We start from the raw sequence: 20,004 nt of genomic DNA, 5'->3' as shown, positions 1-20,004 counted from the left end.
CACTCAGTCACGTCCCGCTCTTTTCGACCCCATGGACTATAGCCCTCCAGGCTCCTCTGTCCCTGGAATCTCTAGGCAAGAACACTGCAGTGGAAAAGGACGGTGGGAGGAGGGATAGACTAAGAAGCTGGGGTTAGCATACACATACTACTGTATGTAAAATAGATAATCAACAAGGACCTACTGCATAGCACAGGGAACTATGCTCAGGATTATGTGGTGACCTATACAGGATTATTCCATTTATTCCATTATTCCATTCCTCCTCCAGGGGATCTTCTTGATCCAGGAATTGAACCCAGGTTTCCTGCATTGCAGGCGGATTCTTTACCATCTGAGACACCAGGGAAGCCTCGATGTATACATACATATAGTATATATATTCTTTTTAAGATTCTTTTCCCTTATAGGTTTTCACATAATATAGAGTTCCTTGTGCTGTACAGTAGGTCCTTGCTGATGATCTATTTTATATATAGTAGTATGTATATGTTAATCCCAGCCTATTAATTTATCCTTCCTCCTGCCTTTCTTTCCCCCTTTGTTAACCATAAGTTTGTTTTCTATATCTGTGTGTCTCATTTTACTTGGAAAATAAGTTTATTTCTGTCTTTTTTTTTCTTTTCAATTCCACATATAAGTGATATCATATGATGTTTGTCTTTAGCATGACACTATTTTAGAAAGAGCAGTCAAAGAAGGAGGCTCTGAGGAAATGAAACTTGAGCAGAGATAACAGAGCTGAGAAGGAGGGAGCTAGGTAAAGGTCTGGGGGGAGAGCATTCTCGGCAGAGGGACTAGTAAGTGCAATTCCTCGAGGTGGGATTGAGTTTGGGTTAGATGTTCTTATACTGTGTGTGTGTGTGTGTGTGTGTGTGTGTGTGTGTGTGTATTGTTGTCCAGTCACTAAGTCATGTCCGACTGCTTGTGACCCCATGGACTGCAGCACGCCAAGCCTCCCTATCCCTTACCATCTCTCATATATATATGGTGGGTTAGGAGCGCTTGTACTCTGTGCGTGTGTGTGTGTGTGTGTGTGTGTGTGCGCGTGCATGTTAGGCTCTCAGTCATGTCCGACTCTTTGTGACCTCATGAGCTCTCAGAGGAGCTCGACAGGTTCCTCTGTCCATGGGATTTCCCAGGCAAAGAATACTCCAGTGGGTTGCCATGCCCTCCTCCTGGGGATCTTCCTGACTTAAGAATCGAACCCATGTCTCCTGCATGGCAAGCGAATTCTGTACTGCTGAGCTACCAGGGAATATATGTATTATATATACTCACACACACATATTAATGTGATCCATGTATTCTAATACAGATAAAGTCAATTGTATAGAAATCGACATAGAAAGTTTTCCCTGGGAACCATTATATTAGTTTTCTTTTGCTTCTCTAATGAATCACCAGGAACTTAGTAACTTAACACAGGTTATACTCTTACAGTTCTGGAGGTCAGAATTCCAGAGCTTCTGGGCTGGCTGGACTGTCGGCCTTCTGGAGGGCCTAGGAGAAGGTCCATTTCCTTGCCTTTTCCAGCTTCTAGAGGCTGTCCCCACTCTTTGCCTCGCGGTCCCACATCACTCCAACTTCTGCTTTTCATCATGACATCTTCTTCTCAGACTCTGAGCCCCTGCCTCTCTCTTGTAAGGCTCCGTTGGGTCCCCCAGGATGGTATAGGACGACTGGTTATGGACTCCAGTCACACCCACAAAGTCCCTCTTGCTGTGTGAAGTAAGGAAGCGGTAGCTTTAGGGGATCGGTGTGCGGACATCTCAGGGGAGGGGCAGCATTGGGCAGCCTCCCACACTGTGTAGGACCATCCTGTGGGTCACTGGTGAATCCTCTGCTGTCAGGAATATACTGTTGCATCTCTGTTCATTGTGGCCCATGCACTGGGATCTTGATACACACTTGCTAGGTGGTTAAATAAATGAGTCTCCTTTCCCCATTTTCCCCTGTTGTCCTATCCCCCTCTCTCTGCTCTTCTAAAATATGTATCTGCTCACAGGAGACACTCGGGCCAGAGACAGATGGGTCAGCGTTTGAACAGAACTAGCAAGCTCCCATCCTGCGCTCCTCCTCGTGAAACCTCTGGCACATCTGAGCTGGAAGGGACTCTGGAGATCATCACCTCTCTCGACTTGCTGAGCGAGGAGGAAATCTTCCCAACCCTTTCACTTCCATGGCTTTGTTTGGTGTTTTTAATTATGACTCACTTTAATAGGTTTGTTTTTCCTTCAAAATACATGAATCTCCCTTTTCTCATCTTATCCTCACCTCACTGATAAAGGGCAGGCATCAAGCTTCCCATTTTACAGATGAGGAAACTGAGACCCTGCGAGTCAGGGAGTAAAACTGAGCCCAGGACACAAGCATCCTGACTTCTCCCTGCAAACTCCTTCCATTTGACTCTCTACCTTCTTTCTCTCTCTTTTTTTTTTTCACAGTTCAGAATCCCAGAGGGGTTCTAGAAGGGCTTGGAAAGGGAAGCATGGCCCGTCGGGTTTTGTGTAGTGCCAAGGAGCAGAAGTAAAAGACTTGACTTTTGAGAAACAAAATTTAGTTCAACATATGGGGAAACATTTTGGGAGTCAGTGTTGTCCAAACTTAATAGGATTGGTTGCCTAAGGAGAAGCAGGGGACCCATTGCTTGTCACTGGATGGTTCTTAGCAGAGGCTGGACTTGGAAATTGTTACTTAGATAATCTTGAAGTTAAAGGTTTAGCTATAGGCGACCCTGGGGGAGCTTCCCCCGACCAACACTGCATGGAACTCTGAGGTCCTGTCCTCATCCGTCTTAGGCATCTAACCTAGGGCTTAGGAGGAGGGGAAGGGGGAGGGGGTACAGAAAAATGGATCTTGCATGAGGGTAGGGGGCTAATGTAAAAGAAAACCTCAGATAGGGAGCCCTCCCTTCTAGGAGATAGCAATCAAGTTATACACATTGTAAATGGCATTCTCGGGGTCTGAGTGATTTTCACAGGAGAACTCCGCTTGGAGTCTTGCGCATCTGTTTCTCCTAAAAGGGCAGAAACCGAGAGACTATTTACATATTCTTGGGGCCCAATCACCAATTAAATCTTTTCAGAACCTCAGTCCCCCCCAGCCCTCTGGCCCCCACCCCCTATCAAGCCTCTCTACGTTTAGGATTGAATTTCTCGGCAGTCCGGGGCTGCTGCTCTCTTTGGTGATTTATTTATTCAGTTGGATGATTTTTCATCTCTAGCCTCAGCGTTCACCTTGGGATCACTGGGAAGTGACCCTGCTTGGGGACCCTCCCTGAACCCGGCCGCAGGCCCTAGCCGGGACGCATTCCTTCAGGCGCCGAGAGGGGCCTGTCTGCGTGTCACCCCTCCGCACCCCGCCCGGTCCCCCCGGACTGCGACAGAGCCTGCTCCTGGAGACGAGGACACACAGCTGGCTGACGTCACCAGGAATGCGCAGGGGCCTGCACGGAGCCGAGACGAGATGTCACTGGGAGCAACTGGACGGTCTGTCCCCTCATGTGCTTCGGCAATGAGCCGGTCCTACAGGGGCGGAGGAGTCTGTGGAAACATCTGAGAACGTTGCCTCTGGTGGAATGTGCCTCCCAGCTCTGCCCTCCTCCTTCCCCGGGGGCTTCTGTCCCCAGAAGATGTCTACAAGAGGGTTTGGGAGCAGAGCACGTGGAATACGCCTTGGCTCCCTCCTGGCTCTGCCCCTTGCCAGCTGTGTGACGTCGGGCATGGCGTGCAACCTCTGTGGGTCTCCCATGAGGCATCTAAAAAATGGGGCGAACAGTGGGCCCTGCCCCCTGGGGCTTGGGCAATGAATGAATTGGTACTGATGGAACCGCAGCACTGTTCCCAGCACATAGTAGGCACGTGATAGCTGAGGGTGATTTGGATTAAGCTGCAACCTCAGAATCAAAGGTCGAGGCCTAGAAATGAGACATTCCATTTAACTGATCAGACGCCTAAGCCTTGACTGTATCTTGACTATGCGCCGGCGAATGGAGGCAGGGAGAGCAGAGGGTAGAGGCAGGGGGTGACCTTGAGCTTTAACCTCACAGAGCCTCATGGATAAATCAGATGACTTGTCTATAAGGTGAAGACGATTCACATTTCAATGTGGCTGTTGAAGACAGTATATGAACACTCAGTCCACAGAGAGGATACTCCATACGGTAGAGCAGTTGTTACTATTTCTATCAGGGTACTAATCTACTAAATACTCATCATCATCATAACAATATTACATTATTACAGTGTTTACAATAATAACACCAAGTTCCTGCACTCGAGGAGCTCAGTGTCAAGTGGGAGAGACTGGCCTGTAAGGATAGCAACAGAAGGAGGGGCGAACTGGTCTCTAGCACAGCGGATCCGGGCCCAACAGCCAGGGTTCCTGCCCCCCTGGGCACTAGTGTGATCGTGGGCAAGTGACCTCCTGTCTCTCTGCCTCTGTTTTCTCATCTCTAAAAATGTGCGTGGTGATAGGACCCGCTTTGAAAGGCTGGGTGAGGACAAAATGAACCAGGCTGTGTGGACCCTTGATAATGTGTGGTACCCACCCTGTGGTTAGTACGACTGAAGCATCGGTTTCGGTCATCACCAGGAACCAGTTCATGCTGCATGGACCTGAGGGGAGTCTTCTGACGCAGGGTGATACTGATGTTGGGCTGTGAAGGTTATGAAAAGCATGTCCATGCATGGGTGGGAGGCCTGCAGGGTGGGCTGGGCTTTCCAAGCAAAGGGAATGGTCCGAGCTGGAAAGCTGGAAGAGGCGGTTTATTTAGAATGCGAAGATCTGTGCCAATGACCAGAGTATGAGGGAGAGTGAAAGAAGATGGGGCAGGCGGGGGAGGCCCGGGGGGCCGGTGGAGGAGCTTGCGTCCCAGGGGAGGCAGTCGGCGTCCACCCTTCGGGAGGGCGGCAGACCTGGAGAGAACGGCCAGGCCGACGTGCAAAGAATGGGCTGAACTCTCCATCCTGCCCGCTCCTTTGTGTCTCCCGGGGTCTTTCAAAGCAACAGTGTCAAGGTTCTGCCCCTGACCAGGTAAATAGAATGGGCTGGGACCTGGGCAGCCTCTAGTTGTTCAGCTCAAGCTGGGGAGGCCGGAGGGCTGGAGGCCAGAACATTGTCTTCATACAGTTAGGAGGTGGTACGGCTGGAACCAGCGTGGCAGGGTAATCACAGAGGCAGAGATGGAGGGGGCGATGCTGGGGCTAGGGTCCATCCATCTTCCCCCTGGGAGCCACTGGCCTCATCTCTGGGGCTTGGAGCCCACCCTGAGTCAAAAGTCAAAAGGCTGGCTCTCAAGACCCAGCAGTTCCAGGCATGTGCGTTTTGATAAGCAGTTGGGAATCTGAGCGAAGCCAGGAAGGATTCTCCAGTTCTCCCTCACTGGGGAGCTTGTAACTCCATCTTCCTTCTCTTTAGAGAGTGCTAATTCACCAGACTCTCTGCCCGGGGCCGCTCTGATGTCATGGGTTAGCCGTCGTGGTGAGGTCAGCCGGGCCTGGGTGGGTGCTGGCTCAGAAGCAAGCTTGCCAGCCTTTGAAATCAGAGCTGATAGTTTTTAATAACATCAAATTTTAAAATTCATTTCTCACGTTGGCGCTTTGGCAGGCGTTTCTCAGGCAGGGCAGGCGGTCTGACTTGGGGCCCCTGGGGCAGTGCAGCGCACTGGCCTAATCCCCTTTCACTTTCAAGGCCCGCAGACACCGCCATTCACAGGACGGCACGGCTCCCCGCCTCGGTGCCTCCCGAGTCACTGCGGTTCTGGCCCGCGGCCAGCCTGTGGCCTGCTGGCTACCGCGGCTCTCCTGCTATCTCTGGGTGTGGTGTCCCTTCCCCTCTGGTTTGTCCCAAGGCCTTTACCATTCTTTCTTTAAATTTTATTTATTTTTAGTTGAAGGATAATTGCTTTGCAATATTGGTTTGATTTCTGCCTCACATCAACATGAATTAGCCATAGATGTACGTATATCCCCTCCCTCTTTACACAGACGATTCTGGGAGCACAGACATGTCTCTGCTTGCTGACTAGGACAGAGGGAACCCCCAAACTGAGGGCAAATAAAGTGTGGCCTGAACACTGGTTAGGGTGTGGGGAAAGGCAGGGTCTCCCTCCTGGGCTGGCACTTTCAGTGGGGTCTTTGGCCTCTGGTCTCTGGGTCTCAGTCTCCCCCTATGAGGTCAGCTGGCCTCTGAGATTCCTGTCTGCCTCACCACTGTGTGACTTCCTGGAGATGAATCTTTGGGCAGTGATGGGGTCTAGACCCTAAGGGCTGAACCCTCTATATGATCTTCTGGAAGAAAGGCAGAGGGAGGAGACTGGCCTCCTAGGGAAATGGGAAGGGAACACCCACTGGGGTGAGGCAGAGAAGGAGAAACAGCAAGTCCGGCTGAGATCACACACCCTGGCCCCTCGACTCCTACACCAGCCCCAGGAGCGAGGGGCCGGGTGCCCTTGGTGGAATTGTGGTTTGCAGTTAAATGTTCTTAAGTGAAAGAAATGGGATCTGAGACAACTCTTTCAAACTCAGTCGTAATAACAGCGCTAGCAATAATAACAGCTCTGAGTCTGAGTGGTTATTGTGTCTTTGGCTCTGTCCTAATTATCTAATTTACTTTGCATCAGGACCTCCCTGGTGGTCCAGTGGTTGAGACTTTGCCTTCCAGTCCACGGGGTTGCAGGTTTGATCCCTCACCGGAGAGTTAAGATCCCCCATGCCCAGAAAACCAAAACAGAAGCAGTATTGTAACAAATTCAATAAAGATGATCCATGTCAAAAAAAAATCTTAAAATTTATTCTGCGTCATAACCCAAAGAAGTCGAGCTATTTCAAATCCTAAAAGATGACGCTGTGAAAGTGATGCACTCAATATGCCAGCAAATTTGGAAAACTCAGCAGTGGCCACAGGACTGGAAAAAGTCAGTTTTCATTCCAATCCCAAAGAAAGGCAATGCCAAAGAATATTCAAACTACCACACAATTACACTCGTCTCACGTGCTAGTAAAGTAATGCTCAAAATTCTCCAAGCCAGGCTTCAACAGTACATGAACCATGAACTTCCGGATGTTCAAGTTAGATTTAGAAAAGGCAGAGGAACCAGAGATCAAATTGCCAACATTTGTTGGATCATAGAGAAAGCAAGGGAATTCCAGGAAAACATCTACTTCTGCTTTATTGCCTATGCCAAAGACTTTGATTGTGTAGATCACTACAAACTGTGGAAAATTCTTACAGAGATGGGAATACCAGACCACCTGACCTGCCTCCTGAGAAATCTGTATGCAGGTCAGGAAGCAACAGAACTGGACATGGAACAGTGGACTATTTCCAGATCGGGACGGGAGTATGTCAAGGCTGTATATTGTCACCCTGCTTATTTAACTTATAAGCAGAGTACATCATGAGAAATGCAGGACTGGATGAAGCACGAACTGGAATCAAGATTGCCGGGAGAAATATCAATAACCTCAGATATGCAGATGACACCACCCTTATGGCAGAAAGTGAAGAAAAACTAAAGCCTCTTGATGAAAGTGAAAGAGGAGAGTGAAAAAGTTGGCTTAAAGCTCAACATTCACAAAACAAAGATTATGGCATCTGGTCCCATCACTTCATGGCAAATAGATGAGGAAACAGTGGAAACCATGTCAGACTTTATTTTTGGGGGCTCCAAAATCACTGCAGATGGTGGCTGCAGCCATGAAATTAAAAGACGCTTGCGTCTTGGAAGAAAAGCTATGACCGACCTAGACGGTGTATTAAAAAGCAGAGACATTACCTTGCCAACAAGGTCCATGTAGTCAAAGCTATGGTTTTTCCAGTAGTCACGTATGGATGTGAGAGTTGGACTGTAAAGAAAGCTGAGCACCGAAGAACCGATGCTTTTGAACTGTGGTGTTCAAAACTGTGGAGAAGACTCTTGAGAGTCCCTTGGACAGCAAGGAGATCCAACCAGTCCATCCTAAAGGAGATCAGTCCTGAATATTCACTGGAAGGACTGATGTTGAACCTGTAACTCCGATACTTTGGCCACCTGATATGAAGAACAGATTCATTTGAAAAGACCTTGATGCTGGGAAAGATTGAAGGCAGGAGGAGAAGGGGACAACAGAGGATGAGATGGTTGGATGGCATCACCGACTCGATGGACATGAGTTTGAGTAAACTCCAGGAGCTGGTGATGGACAGGGAGGCTTGGCGTGCTGCAGTCCATGGGGTTGCAAAGAGTCGGACACGACTGAGCGACTGAACTGAACTGAAGTGATAACCCAAAGAAGTTGATAGTATTAGGATCACCACTTACAGAAAAAGAATCCGAGGGTCTGAGAGGCACCTTGTTCAAAACAGAGCAGTGGTTCAGTGCTAGGACTGAGTTCCAGGTCTCAGTCTTTCAAACTCTAGATCCCGCGGGCAAAGAATGATTGCGGTCTGAGACCACAGGAGGAAACTGGAAGGAGTCTAGATGTCCCCATGTGGCAAGCACTTGGCCTTGTGCAAGCAGAAGCTACTGGATGGCGAAGAGGCATGGGAGGGGTGGGTGGGGCAGCTGAGAGTAGGGGCACAGCACGTGCGGTGTGGGGGGCGCCCTGGCAGGTGAGACACCGTGAGAGGAGCCCGGCGTGGCCGACAAAGGCAGACAGAACCCTCTGTCCCTGGTGGCGCGGGGGTTTCGTGGTGGTTTCCCACCACCAGCGCCCATGAGGTCCAAGTCCTGTACCGCCAATAAGCACCCTCCCCGCCCCCATCTCCGCTATTGTCCTGCAGCGCCTACCGCACCCACCCGTTGCATTCCTAACATTAAAGAAAGTCAAAGAAGCTTGACTAAAAGACAGCTCAGCCTGCTGCAGAATCTGGGAAGGACAAGTCAGGGTCCCCATCTCAGGAGTGTCCTTGTTAAGCTTTCTTGACCTTCTCAGCTTCCAGGTGTAGAAGTCGACTACACCTCCTTCCTGGAAAAAACTCAAACACATATGTATAGAGCAGTGCCTGGCACGTAACAGGTGCTCAATAAATACTATATACATTACATAAACCTCTATATCTCTCTTGGCAGATTTCCACAACTGCCATATGAGACAAGGTGGTATTTTAATCCCATTTTACAGATGAGGAAATTGAGGCTCATGGAGTTTAGATGACTTGTCCAAGGTCCCATGGCTTGAAGGAAAGGTGCAAAATTATCCCTGAGCATTTTTAGTGGCTGGCGCAAACACGAAGGCATGGCCTGTTCCGATGGGCTTGTGTTACCTTGGGGCCCCACAGGGGTGCTGGGGCCGCAGCTGGGTGGTGGTGGTGGAGGGGTGCCTCTCTTCTCGTGAGCTCATCAGGAGTGGAGTTTGTGGTGTGAGTGGTACTCCCCCCTCTCTTCCCTCCCTTCCTTTCTTCCTGAGGACAAACTAAAGAAGAAAATAACCAGATGTATGGGATACCCTTTTTGTTTTCTCTTTGAAACAAAACAGCTGAATCAAGTTCCATGAAGGATAAAAAGTGAATTCTCTGGACTTAGATCACTTACTTAAGAGGAGGATGCTAATAAGTGAAAAAAAAAAAAAACCTCCACTAATTTCAGCAGTGAAGTCACTACTATCAGCATTTCTTGAGCAAAAGCACTCACTGGTGATCTCTTACTCTTTATTCTGGAATTCACTTGTGGGCCAATGAAAACTGAATAGGTGGGCCATGGGGGTGGCTTCGGGGTGAGCTGCTTAGCACAGTTTTACATGTTAGACTAGAGCTCACTTAGTGACTTGGCACCAAGTCTCTGGGAGCACCCAGCCTAACCTAACCCAGCTGTCAGGAAAGGGAGAAATAAGCCAATCTCTATTTGATGGCTCCCTCATTCTCTCTTCCAACCAAATGAGCAGATTTTGACTTTTTAGAAGAAGATTTATTTTTAATTGATTGATGATTGGTTTACAACATCGGCTTGATTTCTGTCAAACATCAGCATGAATTAACCATAGGTGCACATATGTCCCCTCCCTCTTGAATCTCCCTGCCACCTCCCGCCCATTCCTACCCGTCTAGGTTATTGCAGAGCCCCCGTTTGAATTTGCTGACTCATTCAGCAAATTCCCATTGGCTGTCTATTGTGTTAGCGCCTACGCATCCATGCTGCCCTCTCCATTCATCTCTCCCTGTCCCTTTCCTCCCCGCCCTTGTCCGTTAGTCTGTTCTCTACATCTGCGTCCGCAGACTGACTTTTAAGTGCACCTCCTCTTCCAGAACCCACTGCGTTGCCAGGAGCGCCAGCCCCTGGCTGATGCTGCCAAGGGCCCAGGCTCTGGCCCGGGGCCCTTCCCTTGCCCCTCCGACCTGCAGTCCCGTCTGAGCCCTGCTCTGGGCTCCCGTCCCTGCCTCCTCTGGCCCTCCTCTGGCTGGCAGTCTGTTCTTCCCTTCTGGCTCTCTGATTGGCGCCTGGCCCTGAGCGCTGTCTTGATCTTGCTGTCACTTGCGGCTTCTGATAAGAGATGAGCTCCGGCCAGATCCAGGCCTAGCCAGGGAGTCACCGGTGCAAGGATTCAGGACACGGGCTTTGGAGTCAGGGTGATGCCAACCTAGCACTTGTTAGCTCTGTGACCCCGGGCAAGCCACGCCCCCTTCTGAGCCTCAGTTTCCTCGTCTATAAAGTCGGGGTGATGAAGTCTACCAACGGAGGTGGTGAGAGGGTTAAACCCTGGTTTTGTTACTCTGCCGTGAGGTTTCCAGCACACCTGTGCGTGGGGTGTTAAAGCCTCAGCAGAATCACGTGTCCACAGCACTGTGCGTGCTTTTTTCAGAAGTACAGCCTCATGACGATCATTTTGAGGCATCGCAATGCTTTCGGTCTACACACGCGGAAACTGAAGCATCCAGGGAGAACGGAGGCCACGCAGAGTCACCGCCAGCGAGCCAGGAGGGCTGAGCTCGAACCCACGCCTGCTGACTCCGGGCCGGCCCAGCCCAGGCGGCGCTTTGATCCCCGGAGCTGCTGTCCAGCGATGTGCCACTGGGCGGGAAAGACAGGACCGGGAGAAGCGGCTCCCGGGCCCCTCCCGAGCAGCCCCCCGCCCCGCACGCCGGCCGGCGGGCGGGAGGAATCCATCGGCGCGGCTGGCCTGCGCTCATGCTTGAGGAATGTCTTGAGAAGTCGTGCCTAAGCCCTCTCTATCTGACTCATCATCTCCCCGTCTCCAGGAGTGTCAGAGAAGAGCTCCCTTAATCCCTCCTGTCCTCGGTCCCAGGCTTTCATTTGTCAAACTAAAAATATTCCCTCCAGGAACCTCCTTTTGCCAGAGGCTGAAGGAGGTATCAGGGGAACGGGGTTTCAGTGTCACTTCCTGACAACACCACGAATTGTTCCCGCCAGGGAAGCAGGGCCAGGCAGCGGGAGCCAGGGGCCCCTGGCATTCTTGGGCCGGGGCCAGCCGCTCACCTTTCTCCTGCGAGCTGGCTTCCTCCCCCACCTGCCCCAGCACCCCCTTCCCTTCAAGACTCCAGACAATAGCCCATCAGCCTGACACCCAGCCTTGGCCCAGTCCCTTGGGGCTGCGTGGTGATGCCTGCCAGGTGAGGACTACAGAATGCCAATTTCATTTCCTTTGCAGCCTGAAGGGAGGGCAGCCTGGCACGGTTCATGTTTGTCTGCAAGGCTGATTTACCTATAAAGGGATGTCAAGCTTGAAGGTGAAGGAAAAAACTCGTCCTGACTCCCTAGGGAAAAAGAGGAGGCCCTGGAGCTCCCTGAGCCATTTGGTGGCCGCGTTGGGAAGCCATCAAGGCTTGCCTCCTGGTTCCCTCCTTCTTTTCACTTCGTCATTTCCAGCAACCCTTGCATCCTCGGCGCTGATCCTGGATGTCCATGACCTTCCCTTGGCTCCAAATCTTGGCTCATAGCCTGGGCCCACTGAGGGTGCCCCCTTGCCTGATGGAAATTGAAACTGGAAGACTGTGGACTTTGGACCCAACCTTGGGTTTAAACCCTCCGGCCACCCACCAAACTAGCTGTGTGTGCTTGAGTGAGGTACCTCACCTCTGAGCCTCAGTTCCTTCATCTGTATTAGTGGACAGTCATACCCTTTATTCATGCTATTGTGAAGGTTAGTAAGATGGTGTATGTAAAGTGAACTACACAATGCCTGTCACTTAGTGTGTGTGTGTGAGCTCAGTCGCTTCATTCGTGCCCAACTCTGAGCCACCCCATGGACTGTAGTCCACCAGGCTCCTCTGTCCATGAGATTCTCCAGCAAGAATACTGGGGTGGGTCGCCATGCCCTCCGCCAGGGGATCTTACCGACCCGGGGATCAAACCAATGTCTCCTGCATCTCCTGCCTCGGCAGGGGGATTCTTTACCGCTGAGCCACCTGGGAAGCTGCTGTCACATAGTAGGGGTGCCAACCATCGTCCTCACCATCATCATTCCTTTAAAGCTCGGCACCACATGCTGCTGCACCACTGGAATCAGGAGACTGGGTCCAGCGCTGCCATTAACTGGCTGTATGACTCTGGGCAAGTCTCCTAATACCTCAGCGTCGCATGTGCTCATTTGTGAAATGAGGAGTTTGTACTTGATTTACCCAAAGATTCTTCTCAGATCTAAAATTCTGGTGTCTTGGAAGACAAAGACAAATACTATATGATATCACTTATACACGGACTCTAAAAAAATAAATTGTTCAGTTGCTCAGTCGTGTTCAACTCTTCGTGACTTCATGGACTGCGGCGTACCTGGCTATCCTGTCCTTTACTGTCTCCCGGAGTTTGCTCAAATCCATGTCCATTGAGTTGGTGATGCTATCTAACCATCTCATCCTCTGCCACCTCCTTTTCCTCCTGCCCTCCATCTTTCCCAGTGTCAGGGTCTTTTCCAATGAGTGGGCTCTTTGCATCAGGTGCCCAAAACATTGGAGCTTCAGCTTCAGCAACAGTCCTTCCAGTGAATATTCAGAGTTGATTTCCTTTAGGACTGACTGGTTTGATCTCCTTGCTGTTCAAAACTCTCAAGAGTCTTCTCCAAAGATAAGATAAACCAGTGAATATAAAAGAAGCAGGCTCACAGATATAGAGGACAACCTAATTGTTACTAGTGGAGGGCATGTAAGGGTGAAAGATTGGGAGGTATTGGGTATATTGAGGTATATTGGGTGTAAGATAGACTCAAGGATGTATTGTATACAACACAGGGAATATAGTCAATATTTTTTAATAACTGTCAATGGAAAGCAACCTTTAAAAATTGTATAAAAATAAAATAAAAATTGAAAACAAAACAACAATTTTTCAAAGATTAAAAGAATAGTAAAATAAACTTCTGGGGTCTTAAAAATACCTGGGAGTAGATGTTCATGGAAAACTTCCTTCTTTTAAAGAATATGAGAAACACTTTCCTATACACCTAAAACGAATACAATATCATAAATCAACTACACTTCAATTTTATAAAAAGGAATATGAGAATAAGGTAACTTCTTGCTATGGACTGACTTGTGCCTCCACCCCATTCATGCTGTGGAGGCCCTAACCCCCAGTATGACCACATTTGGAGACAAAGTCTTCAGGAGGTTGTTGCTGTTGTTTAATCACTAAGTCGTGTCTGACTCTTTTATGACCTGCAGCACTGTAGCCTGCCAGGCCCCTCTGTCCATGGGATTCTCCAGACAAGACTGGAGTGGGTTGCCATTTGCTTCTCAGGAGGATCTTCCCAACGCAGGGATCAAACCTGTGTCTTCTGCATTTGCAGGCGGATTCTTTACCACTGAGTCACCTGGGAAGACCATTTAGAGGTAATTAAGGTCAAATGAGGTCATAAGTGTAGGAACTTCATCTGAGAGAACCATGGCCTTATAAGAAGAAGAGAAGGTCTCTTCTCTCGGTCTCCCCCGCCCCTCCCTCTCTCCCAGTCGTGAGGACCAAGGAGGCCATAGTCTGGAAGCCCGGAAGAGGTAGTCTCACCAGAAACCCAGCCCTGCTGGCGCTTGGTCTTGGACTTCTCAGCTTTCAGCACTGTGAGAAAATACGTTTCTGTCCATGCCAGAGGTCTGCGGTATTTTGTTACGGTCTGGCTGCCGAGCGGGAGCACTGGGAACGGAGCTCCGAAGCAGAGCCCACCTCCGCAGCCAGTCCTTGACAGTGCTTAGCAAGCGGAAGGGGTGATGATGCCTCCTGCTGGAAGGGGGGAAGTCCCCCCCCCGCCCCCAGCACACTGCACAGTCAGGAGTCAACTGGTACATTGCCCTTCAGAGAAACTCCGCCTTCTGTCACCAGTCATGGTTGATTCAGGCTCTGGATTCAGACAAACTGAGTCTGCGGCACACCAGCTGTGTGACTGTAGGAAAGTGAGTTGAGCTCTCGGGTCTCATTTTCTCATTTGTCAAATGAATCACATGATCACATTTACATTTACTCTTCACCAGCTGTGAGTAGATATATTGTGCAGAGTCCAGCACTTCTTATTTAGTGGGCATGTGATATGTTGGCTGCTGCTAATAGTAATGTCATATTATCAACAATTTAAAAAAAAATGAAATTTATGCATTTTAAATTGAAGGATAACTGCTTTACAATATTGTGTTGGTTTCTGCCAAACACCGATATGAATCAGCATAGGTATTCCTATGTCCCCTCCCTCTTGAACCTCCCTCCCATCTCCTCATCCCACCCCTCTAGGTTGTTACAAAGCCCCAGTTTGAATTCCCTGGGTCATACGGCCAATTCCCGTTGGCTGGCTATTTTACATAAGGTAGTGTATGTTTCCATGTTACCCTCTCCGTACATCCCACCCTCTCCTCCCCACCCCCCAGCCTTGTCCATAGCCTGTCTCTATATCCGTGTCTCCCCGGCTGCCCTGTAGATAGGTTCATCAGTACTGACTTTCTAGATTCCATTTATATGCATTAGTATATGATAGATATATATAACATATATATAATATATAGAAAGATATATATAGAAGAATAATCAATATAGCTCCATCCATGGGATTTTCCAGGCAAGAGTACTGGCGTGGGTTGCCATTGCCTTCTCAGAACATAATATATATATAATACAATATAATAATATATATAGAAATATAGATACATATTTTTCTTTCTGACTTACTTCACTCTGTATAATAGGCCCTAGGTTGATTTGTCTCATTAGAACGGAATCCATGTGTTCCTTTTTATGGCTGAGTAGTATTCCACTGTGTGTATGTACCACGGCTTCTTTATCCATTCATCTGTTGACGGACATCTAGGTTGCTTCCATGTCCTAGCTATCGTAAATAGTGCTGAACTGAATATTGGGGTACATGTGTTTTTCAGTTTTGGTTTCCTCAGGGTGTATGCCTAGTAGTGGGATGGCTGGGTCATGTGGTGGTTTTATTCCTAGAGTTTAAGGACTCCCTACTGCCTTCCATTGGAAGGACTGATGTTGAAGCTGAAATTCCAATACTGTGGCCACCTGATGTGAAGAACTGACTCATTGGAAAAGACCCTGATGCTGGGAAAGACAGAGGGCGGGAGGAGAAGGGGACAGAGGATGAGATGGCTGGATGGCATCACCAACTCAATGGACATGAGCTTGGGTGAACTCCAGGAGTTGGTGATGGACAGGGAGGCCCGGCGTGCTGCAGTCCATGGGGTCGCAGAGAGTGGGACACGACTGAGTGACTGGACTGAACTGAACTGTCTTCCATAGTGGTTGTATCAGTTTACATTCCCACCAACAGTGCAAGAAGATTCCCTTTTCTCTACACCCTCACCAGCATTTATCAATGATTATTATTAATTAATAACAGTTTTGCTCATATGGCTTGCTCTACCTGCTTAAGCTAACAATTGGGCTATCCTACTCTTGTCATTCAAGTTGAAATTGACTATAGCGCTTGTTTCCCCACCGGAGGAGCACCCGTCTCTCCTCCCTTGCGCCTGCTCTCCCAAGATAAGCTGCAATTCTCCACAAGCTTCATTGTTCAGACCCAGGCCCGCGGGGCTTCTGTTAGAAGCAGCTGTGCCTCCCAGAGGGGAGCGGAGTGTGCGCCGCCCTGTGTCCACCTCTGCTGCGTGAGCTGGGGGAGTAACTTCCTCCATGACAGCCTCAGCTCTGGCTCTGGGGTAACAGCCCCCTGGTCCCCTCCCTTCAGACAGCGCCTTCTTGGGAGACCCTTCTTTCTGCTCAGATGACTTCCCTTTGTTGTTGTTGTCACTTTGTGACCCCATGGACTGTAGCCCGCCAGGCTCCTCAGTCCACAGGATTTCGCCAGGCAAAACACTAGAGTAGGTTGCCATTGCCTTCTCCAGGGAATCTTCCTGAGCAGGGGCTGAATGTTCGTCTCCTGCATCCCCTGCATCGGCAAGGAGATTCTTTACCGCTGAGCCACCCTGGGAAGCCTGATGACTTCACTGTGCAGTCTCAATTCTTCAGATGTTTGGATAACCTTGAATCCAAAACAGCATCGTTCTCTGTCTGGATCTGCTTGTCCCTCCCATGTTGAAATCTGCCCATCCCTTCACTAGAAGCCTTTGAGTTCCACAAACAAGAGATAATTGGGCAGAGTGGACTTTGACAAATTTCCAAAATTCCTTTCTTGATGACAGTGAGGTGCCTTCTTGTTTTACACATCTTTTGCCTATGGGACTACTCAAGTGGTCCTTTTCACCACAAGAAGATCTGCTTCAATAATAGTTTCCCATGTCATTGAAATAGGATACTATAGATTGTAAAATAAATTGTTAGTGAATTTTGAAGAAAGAAAAAAAAAATGGTTCCAATTATCTATGACATGCTGTCCTCTAAAAGATACATCAGGATTTCAGAGGTGCTAAAAATGTGAAGCCATTTCAGGATCAATGAAATTATTAACAATATTAGCTAAACTCTCTCAAAGATTTACTCTGTGCTAGGCACTTGTTTTAAGAGTTTAAGATGAATTAATTAATTTAATCCTCAAAACAGGCCTACTCAGTCATGTCCGACTCTTTGCAACCCCGTGGACTACTACAGTCTGCCAGGCTCTTCTGTCCATGGAGTTTTCCAGACAAGAATACTGGAGTGGGTTGCCATTTCCTCCTCCAGGGGATCTTTCTAGTGCATAGACCAAACCATGCCTCCTGCATCTCCTGAATTACAGGCTGACTCTTTACCTCTGAGCCATCAGGTTTTATCTCTGTGAAGAAGAGGTTATCATATGAAGCTCATGTTACAGATGAGAAGAGTGAGGCACGTGTGGGATATGTAACCTAATGTCACACACTTACTGAGAAGCTAGATTCCAGCCCAGGCAGTTGAGTACCCCTCTTAGGAGACTCGAAACAATGGCAGCTTTTAAATAGGAGCTTTCTTCTCATGCAGTTCTCTTTCTCTCACACACAGGATTTTAAATCTTATCTTCATAGCTCTTCCAAATGCTATTAGAGTACCAACTTAGATTGAAGAGCCAGAAATTGGAGGTGGAAAGATCTGGTAAGTCTTCAGAAAGGAGTTCTGGTGCTGTAGTCCCTCCTCCTCAGGGAGGAGACGTGGGTCCCGTGTACATAGCTCCCAGTACGTGACAGAATTCAGGCTGCCCAGGAGCCACGTTGTTTAAGCCAGGACCCAGTTGGCTCCTCACTTCCTGGCTCTGGCTCTTTACAATGACCTCCCAGGTCTGGGATCCTCACCAGGGCTGTCCCATGATGATACTGATAACGTCTTCTTTCGGACTCTTCTGGAATGCTTTCCATTGCTAGTGACACAAAACCGAATTACAAGCAGCTTTAGCAAATAAAGTGTTGGTGGTATTGTTTATTTCTTGTTTGTTGTCACCCGGTGAGTGTCCCAAGGAAGGCAGTTCAGCTCTGGGGTGATGTCAGCCGCTCCCGTTCTTTTAGTCCCATCATCTTAGCCTGTTGCCATGTTGCCTTAGGTTTTACTATGGTGTCTTCACCTCCAGGCATGTGGTCCTGTCTCAGGAAGAAAGGGGAAGGGCAGAGGGGCTATGTCTTTTTGTTTGGGAAAGGAACCCGTCCCCTTGAGAGTTCTTGTGCCTCTTTAGCCGGGATTTGGTCACATGTCTCTATGCTGAAGTGGAGTGAAGTTGCTCAGTAATGTCCGACTCTTTGTGACCCCATAAACTATAGCCTGCCAGGCTCCTCTGTCCATGGGATTCTCCAGGAAAGAATACTGGAGTGGGTTGCCATTTCTTCTCTTCTCTATATGCTGAGGCCAAAGGTAATGAGATGGTCATGACTGGTTAGATCTGTAATGATGGCTCCCCTGAGGCAAGGGAAGGCGTTTCCCACCCCCAGGGGAGCCCTGCCCGCTCCCTCAGTGATAACAAAAGCGGGAAGCGTGGATGGCCTCTGCCGCAGAGCTCCTTGCTCCCCTCCAACAATGTCATCCTGGGTTACACCCGCACCCTCCCTGCGCCTGCCTCTCTATGTGGGCCTGGGACAGGAGGGTGGGGGATCTGCATTCCCATCGGTGGTATGGCTGCTGGACTGTAAGCCCACCTCTGCTGGGCTCCCCATGTTATCCCCAGAGCTTATCACGTGCCTGATGCATTGCAAGCGCTCAGCAAACGCTGGAGAGAATGGATGAATGACTGAGTACCGGCCAGGAGCCCACATGCTGACCACGGTCTCAGGAATCAACACCAGGATCGGGCGTCCCGCTGCCAGCGGCCTGTGCTAAAGTTACGTGTGTGTGAACGGGTGTGTGACTGTGTGTGTGCGTGCGCGCCTGCAGCTCTTCCCCGCCTCAGATTGAATTACTTATAAACAGGCCTGTGCTGACCTGGCAGAGTCTGCATTTCAGCACAGCAGTTTCCATCATTTCCCAAATTCTTTTGATTTGGCAAAATCCAAAAATAAAGCAAAGCTCCCCCTACCCTCCCGCCAGTCTTCCGCTCAGCCTGTCCTTGGAGCCCAGTGCCCTGCTCGAGCTATGGTTCCGGATATTCAAGACGTATCTCCAGAGCCCACCAGTCTGCTTTTTCTTTTTCCGCAAGCTCCGGCCCTGGTCACAGCTTCCTCCCAGCCTCTCCCTGGAGTTTGGTGTGCAGGGTCAGGGCTCCTGGGGCCCCTGTTCTGAATGGGCTTTCTCTCATTCTGCAGTCTAGGTCTCTCCATCCAGGACATCTGTTGATGTAATTGTCTTGACCAAGGAATTGGAAGCATTTTCCCTCTGTCTTTAAGAATCCCTGATAGCTCAGTTGGTCAAGAATCCACCTGGGAAGCAGGAGACCCCGGTTTGATTCCTGGGTCAGGAAGATCCACTGGAGAGGGGATAGGCTACCCGTAATCTTGGGCTTCCCTTGTGGCTCAGCTGGTAGAGAATCCGCCTGCAGTGCGGGAGACCTGGGTTCAGCTCCCTGGGTTGGGAAGATCCCCTGGAGAAGAGAAAGTCTGCCCTCTCCAGTATTCTGGGCTGGAGAATTCCGTGGACTGTATAGTCCATAGGGCACAGAGTCGGACACGACTGAGCGACTTTCACTTTTCAAGAATCCCAAGGTGGATACTATGAAGGTATCTCCAGCCTCTGGACTCTAGGAAATAGGGTATGACTGGCTGGCCATTTTCATTTAACTTGATCCTTAGACTCCAATATATATGAGCCACCTTTCACTATTGTCTCACGTGTGTCCAAGATCTCATGCAAATGAATTGGTGAGCTGTTTGTAAATCAAATTAGGAGGTTAGACTAGACTCTCTTCTGGGTTTCTTGGAACACGGACTAGGCAGACTGGCAGGTGTTAACACTTTTAACATCACTGAGGAAGCTGAGGCACAGGGAGGCTGAGGGCGAGAGGCTCACGGTCACACGGCAGATCAGCAGCAGAGGCGAGAACAGAACTACATTCTCAGTCCGATGAGCTTTCCTATCTTTCCCGTTAGTTTCCCCATGAAGTCCCAGTGGAGGGACCCCTCCTGTCCCTCAGCGGGCTGTCTACTATATACCTGCCCAGAATTTTCCAAAGCTCTTGTTAAAATTTGCTTTAGACAAATTCCTAAACCTCTCTCCAGGCACAGAGCACAGGCTCTCTCCATGAGGTCCCCACCTCT

This window comes from Ovis canadensis, chromosome 11, assembly GCF_042477335.2.
Source record: "Ovis canadensis isolate MfBH-ARS-UI-01 breed Bighorn chromosome 11, ARS-UI_OviCan_v2, whole genome shotgun sequence".
NCBI classification, from domain to species: domain Eukaryota; kingdom Metazoa; phylum Chordata; class Mammalia; order Artiodactyla; family Bovidae; genus Ovis; species Ovis canadensis.
The sequence above is the reverse complement of the archived record's forward strand: the minus strand, read 5'-3'. Positions refer to the sequence as shown.